The 7,339-nt window shown below is 37.8% G+C and overlaps 1 long non-coding RNA gene across 2 annotated transcripts; it reads left to right on the plus strand.

Annotated features, from left to right (window-relative positions):
- The first annotated feature begins 449 nt into the window (after nucleotides 1–449).
- LOC143733183 (uncharacterized) lies at nucleotides 450–2,362 on the plus strand. 2 transcript variants are annotated; one of them, XR_013201287.1, is made up of 5 exons: nucleotides 450–959; nucleotides 1,061–1,148; nucleotides 1,340–1,438; nucleotides 1,639–1,684; nucleotides 2,181–2,362. It is a non-coding gene; the product is annotated as an uncharacterized LOC143733183 (long non-coding RNA). The 2 variants fall into 2 exon arrangements; XR_013201288.1 differs by having other exon boundaries at nucleotides 450–948.
- Nucleotides 2,363–7,339: the final 4,977 nt, after the last annotated feature.

The raw sequence follows: 7,339 nt of genomic DNA on the forward strand, positions 1-7,339 counted from the left end.
ACTTTACTCTGATGGAATCCTGATGCGAATTCAGGTGAGTGATGTAAGTGAGAAAATCGTCCTCTGAGTGGGTCCAAACCCTCCAGATATCATCCAAGAACCTGAAATATGCAAACGGTTTTGCATACGAGGGGGCAAACTTTTTCCCCATGGCTGTACCCTTGATCTGTATGTAGAATTTTGAGTCAAATTCAAAGTTGTTTTGGGTCAAATTGATCACCAAAAGTTTTAACTGGTACTCATCTGGTCTGTGGAGATCAGGGTACTTCAGCTGGAAGTTTTTGGTGTATAAGCTATCAATATCAATAGTAAATAAGAAGAATTTTGTGGAATTTTGAGTTTGCCAATTTTTGAAATGAAGTCGTATGTGTCCTTCAGGTAGCTCAGATGTCTGGTGTTGAGTGGGTTTAGGAAGTGCTCTATGTACTCTGCCGTGAAGTATGTCTCGCTGTTGCAGTCCGAAACAATGAGTCTGCCAGGTGGGACCTCAAAAGGTATACTCCACTTTTCTGGTTCTTTGTAGATTTTTGGTTAAAGATAGAACCTTCTAGGACGGGGTGGTCCTTCACCCGTGAGGTACTCCTTCTGTTTGGCACTAATAATTTTTTATACAAACATATCATTTAAAAATTTCTCTACCTTTTTTGCAGTGTCGGTGTACATGGGACCCTCGAGAGGACGATAATATTCTACGACGGATAATTGTCTCAATCCTTCCCAAACTTATTGTGCCCTGTCTAAAATAATCGTAGCTTTGCCCTTATCAACTGGCTTAATGACTATGTTCGTGTTGCTGCCTAGTTCTTTAAGGGCTGATATTTCGCCAGGGGTCAAGCTGGGGGTCACCCCTAAGCCCCAGTGTAACTTCTTAAGGGCATAATTGTCCGCTCTAATGATCTTATCTATTTCTTTTGGCAGGCTGGACAACACAGGCTCCCAATCCGAGGGGTGAGTAAATGGTACTTTGACTTTCTGGTTTTTCTTCACCTCGAAAAATGTTTCCAACTTGAGACTGTGGTGATATGCCTGCATATCTGCTAACAATTCTTTTTTTCCGCAGCTCGACGGGATGGGGATATAGGAGAGGCCTTTCTTAAGGACTGAAGTTTCGGTCCTCCGTCAACACAAGAGACTTGGATAGATTAATGGTGAGTTTGTGAGAACCACATTTTAAGCTATCAGTGGACACTAGTCCAATAGCCTCTACACTGACTCTGCCCCTGTAGTTTCTATCCGCCCAGTGTGAGGCCAAATGCCTCTGGCCAAGCAGCTCGATTGGTGTGGGTGCATATTCTGTGGCCTGTATGGTTGTTTCAATCATGGATTCATAACGTTCTAGGACTAACTGTGTCGTGAAAGACCAGTTTTTGGCATTACCCTGTTCCAACTGTGTGACCCGCTCATTGGCAAATGCCGGCCTCACCGTCTCAATCAGAAGGTCAGTGAGTCTCTGGAATGTCACCGGTTGGTTATTTTGGACTTTTGTTGTGACTTTTTCAAGATGGTGCACCTGTCTGATGAGTTCATAAAGTTACTTAATCGTGGTTTTGAGTTGAGGTGGTGCCGGTGCAAAATCTAAATTCTAGTTCAGATTTCTATTGTTAACCTGTGTTGGTTTTATTCTCGTAATGTTTCTAGGAGGAGGGTGGTAACATGGGTGACTGTCCCTGTTTGTGAAACGCAGGTGAGTGCGGCTCAAGGGTGGATCAAGGTCCCGGTCCCTGCCTCCATGTTGATTGAAAGAAACCGCTTTAGGTCTCTGGTTGGAGGTGGTGCATGCGTAACTTTTATTATTGAAGGATGGTCTGGTACACTGGAACTCAGGGTATAGTGGGTAAGTAAACCCATCCTCGTCTCGAGTCTCTAGAGCTTCCCAAGAATTACCATGTCGAGCTTGCTTATAACGTACCACCACATCCTGATAAGGACCTGATTCCCTAGCATTTCTCTTTTGACGTTTTGCATTTTGAACAGGAGGCCTGTATGGGCCTGCAACTGTTTCAAAATGATCAATATGATGGGTAGATCTGTATGGATCTGCTACCTCATCATATCGACCATTTTGTGGAACAGGGAAATGTTTGGGGGGGTCCAGGCCTGGATGCCTCCCTGAAAGTAGCTGAAAGTAAATTCCATGCCTTGATGTCTCTTAACATTTGTTTTCTTTTTGTACTTTACAGGACGGGGCTGTGGAGCTGTGTTTATTTGTCTCCTGTATGGGAAACTCTGCTCATTAGCACAAGGACGTGCTTGTGTGTTACCGGGTGCATACATAAAATGTTTAAAATTTGGTGTAACACTTGTATGTCTGATTTTCAGACATGGTTCTTTGTCTCGGTCTACCATGAGAAACATCCATAATGAGAACCTTTTTTGTATTTTAGGTGATTTTTGTATTTTTCAATTTTTTTGGAACAAAAGTAAAAAAATAAAAAATGAAAAAATGGAATGGCCGATGTGTTCAAGTCCTTCGCTTTTTTGACGTTTCAGTATATAGATAATACCTTCTTCAGGCTTTTGTTGACTTGTAATTATTTTTTAAAAAAGAAAAAAAAGAAATGTTGAACAGTGGAAGAAATGTGGACAAATATATACAATATATACAACATATAACAACAGACTATAATATGTATAGAATATACCATATATATATATATATATATATATATATATATATATATATATATATATATATATATATAAGAATATATTTTCTATAGTAATCAGGAGGATAACAAGGTCAACGAAAACTCTTTGGAGGCGCGAAAAGGCTCTGACCGGGTTAGGGCTAGGCTATCCATTGAATACGCTTTAGTGTTCTGTTTAAAGCTTTATATTTTTTAACTTCAAATGTATAAAAGCCATAACAATTAACAAAATAGAGGTTTACTTAGACCACCACAAACCTCTAATTACACCCTTCTGCTCCCTAGCACACTACTTTACACAGAATGCACAAAAAGAGATATGAAGATGAGAATTAACCCACGAAGGCATAAAAGAGTATATGATTATGAATATGAAGAAAACAACCAATTTATGCAACTGCTTACATTGCAATCAGAAAAATTTAAAGTACATGACTGCTATAACCATCCTATTTGATCACACAACTTTCTGGGTACTCAAGACTTCAGATGGGAATCAACATAGAATGAATAAAAACAATAATATTTCTAATCCAAAAAGAAGAAAGACTAGAACAATGCTTACCTGGATAATAAAGGAATTGAAATGACAACTTTACAAACAATTTGAAAATGTTGTCCCACTAACTCTAGGTCAGGTGTCAGTCATTTATCTCATTGCACCACTGGGAATATGTATATTTACACAGAGGCCTATCTTCCACAGCTCAAGTGAGAAACAACTCAAAATAAATTTTCATTTTCAGATTAGATCAGATTAGATGATTCTCAGAAAGACACAATGTCTGGAACAGAAGCAACTTTTACAAATAACCAATTATAATGCTAAGCTAACTAACATAAAGCAACAAACATTGGCAAGGTCAACTTCGGAGAAGAATTGATCGGGAATGGTACCGAATATCAAAAATCCGTTCAGTCATTTCTGTGCGGCTCAGTCCAAACAGAATATGAGCCAATTTGGACAAAACCTGAAGGACAAGAAGCAGAAAAACTGAATACTGTACCTTTCAAAAAAGCCACTACTGCAAGGGGCGGAGTCTAAATGTAAGACATTGAATGTGCTCAGCATGAAGAGAGGAATCGGGTGAAATAAATGTCACTTTTCTTGAACAAACGGTTGCAAAAGTTATAACCTTTAGAAAACTGTATTTTTTGAACTGGTGAAATGAGTTCACAAAAAAGTTCCATAGCATGCTGACCAATAAGCGTGCTAAGCTAACTAGCAAAAGACAACAAACACAGGCTAGGTCAACTTCAGAGAGAAATATCTCGGGAATAGTAGAGATTATCAAAATTCCATTCAGTCATTTCTGTATGGCTCGGTCCAAAGATAATCTGACAGTGATTTTGGAGAAAATTGGGCAAAATTTTTAGGAGGAGTAGAAAAAAAAAGTTTTTTATTTGATCCAATATGGCGGACAGTCAGATTGTTGGAAAATGACAAATGACAAATCGGCAGAATTGGCATTAGCCAGGGAACAAAACAACATAGAGAAACCAAAATTTGGACAATGTTTTCAAAACTTATAAGCGTTTTTGCAAAAAAACTTCTGGTACATTAGTTGGCGCTGTGTTCAAAGTTCTCATGATCCTTCAGGACATGCTAATGATGATACAAACCAAATTGTGTAAAGATATGTCAAATATTGCAATTTATGACAAAAATTTAAAATGGCGGACACAGAGCCGGCTTCAGACTGCGCTCAGCAGGGGGGCATTTATATTCGATGGGTGGGCACTAGGTATGGGGACTTTTTTTTCGGATATCAGATATCCTATATTTATTATTGCTACTGCCTTTTCTGTTAGCTATTACCATGAAGTGATGCAACCCATACAATAAACACATAAACCATTACACATTGTTGCAAGACGTGCAACTCTTAAGAAATTTGATTAAATAAGGGTTAAATAGGCCTATAAAAAAATTGCAAGACCGACTCTGACCACAGCTTTATTATAAACAAAGCTAACGAACATGCACACAGTCTCTCACTGACAGGATAGTAGTTTAACTGCTATCTCACTGGCGGAAGAGAGAAAAAAAAGCTACACATCTTTATTCTGCTTTGCAACATAAGCGTTTACAGTAGCCTACTATTAAAAAAGCATCATGTAGTTACCTTTATCAAAACAGTTTATCAGTTTTCATTTGTTTGCTTTGTTTTGAATGCAGCCAGGAATCTCGCGCCAACTGAAAGTCATTTCATTCATGTATTAACGTGCAAGTGATTGAGGGGGGCGACAGGGGGGTTTCCTCACAGCTCCACACTGTGGTTTTATGTTGGCTTTATTATATTTCAGCTAAAGAGCAGTTTGTAGACATATATTTTTATTATTTCTCACTGAAATGTGAATTAAATTAAACTGATATTATTTTGTAAATTATATCATAATTCAATTTGGGGGGGCATAAAAGACATTTGGGGGGGCATTGCCCCCTAATGCCCCCCCATACCGCCGGCACTGGGCGGACAAATGGTTCATTCAATCCTGGCAATATTGGTATCCACAGATTCGCATGACGCAAGGAATCTATAGACATATATAATGATTTTCTGACAAACTGTTCAAAAGTTATTGGCCAAAATAGTTATTTTCCAGATCTCATGACCTGTAAGTGGCGCTGTTCCCAACTTTGGCATGGACCCTTAGATTATGTCGCCGATGAAGCATACCAATGTTCGTTTTGATTGATCAAAGTATGGCCAAGATAAAGCCTATGAACCAATTTTGGGTCGACTTTGTTAAGTTCAAGACTTTTGAACAAAGATGATTAAAAGAAATCGGTTCAGTCATTTCTGTGCAGCTCAGTCCAATGGTCATCTGAGCCAATTTTTGTAAGAATTGAACAAAATTTGAATGAGGAGCAGCAAAAAAACTGAATACTGTACTTTTTAAAATGGCCACTACTGTAATGGGCGAGGTCTTAATGTAATATATTGATTGTGATCACCATAATGAGTGGAATCAGGTGTACTAAGTTTCATTTTTTCTAGATTAAAAGGTTCAAAAGTTATAACCATTTCAATGTTGAACTGGTGGGGGCGTTATAGAGTTTGTCCTAGAGACTCCAAAATTGGTCCAATTACTTTTAATGACCATCTCTACAAGTTTTCCAAATATCATAATTTTCCTATGTTCTGTTGATAGGGCTGGCACAGACACCCCATACGGAATAATAATAATAATAATAATAAGAAGAAAATGAACAATTACAATAGGTGCCTGGCCCCTAATAAAAAAATAAATAAATAAAATAAAAAAAATATTGTAACTATGGAAGAATAGGCCAAGTTTAGAATTTTTTTTTTTTTTATCAAGACTTGTAAAAAAATTTCTCTGTCTATGAGACAGACCGAGAATGGAGAGCAAACAGTTGTTTAGTACTGTTACTCACTGTACTGTAATGTTATCTCACCGGTGAATGACACATGATATAATCCAATTACATTGTCTCAGGTCATCTCGCTGCTGGTCTCTGCGTGTTCATGTGTCTAGGAGGAGGTATGGCTTTGGACGGCGATTTGCAGTGATGGTGGGATCGTATGCTTTCAATGCTAATTTCAAATTACACACTTCTCCTTTAACGTCATTAACGGTTTTAACATCCACAATGCAATAACACCTTATCATTTCATATATGGCGGATGAATGGGACATGGTTAATGGAGGAGAGGCTGTGGGTCTCCTGATGAAGCAAACAAAATAAACATCCAACAGAGTAAAAGATGCCCTTGAGGCAGGTGGCAGTGTGGTGGAAATATTGAGTTAGGCAACCATAAGTTTTGACTGAACACTGGATGCCAGCAGGCAATCATTTTCTCTGACTTCAGTCAGTGTGTCCTTGAGCACTTTATCCAATCTTTATCATGTGGTATACATACAGGGTAAGCCTGTCACCTTCTTCCTCCTTTTGAATGTTCTCTCTAAATGATTCTTGATGTCTTTCTCCTGGCTTGATGAATACTTCAGGACAGTGCATAATCGTTTGATCTTCACTACTGCCATTCATCAGGTTATACAAATAGAGACAAGGTTGAATAATGACCATATTTGAGTGAAGGTCTTTGATGTTCAAATTTACACGCCGCTCCAGAATACTTGATTCTGATTTGTCATTTTCAGTATTGAGCACTCCAATGTCTTTGAATAATGTAAATTTCACTATCTTGCCAATCATCAAATTTAGTACATTACACTAAATATATTGGTTAACTTGTTAAAATATGATGCAAATTCATACTAATAGATACAATACTATATTATAATGTTATTGCAGTTCATCTTGTTGATATAGGCCAATTGCTTTCTGTTGTAATGGACTGTTTCTCTTAGTGGAAGCTTTAAGATAATAACATAATAACAACTCTGATCAATATTGTATGACCATATATTTATTTAAATGGACAATAGCTTCACAATAAGAGGGCTAATGTAGTCTATCGGTCATTTTAACAAAAATAAACCCCATCAAGGTGATACAGTGTTACAAGACTGATCACCCTGTCGTTGTTTATTGTGTTATAATGACTGTCTGACTCCACATTATCCCTTACTTAGAGACTTATGTTACATAAAATACACTGGAACATAAGAACCTGGGAATTTATTAATGTGCATTGAGACTCATTTTGACAGAAGTCTGTGTGCATGTGGACGTGCATCTTTTGAGTTTTATTTTATAC

The sequence above is a fragment of the Siphateles boraxobius genome, unplaced genomic scaffold, assembly GCF_051911475.1.
Source record: "Siphateles boraxobius isolate OS27281-9 unplaced genomic scaffold, OSU_SipBor_1 92, whole genome shotgun sequence".
In the NCBI taxonomy this organism is placed as follows: Eukaryota; Metazoa; Chordata; class Actinopteri; order Cypriniformes; family Leuciscidae; genus Siphateles; species Siphateles boraxobius.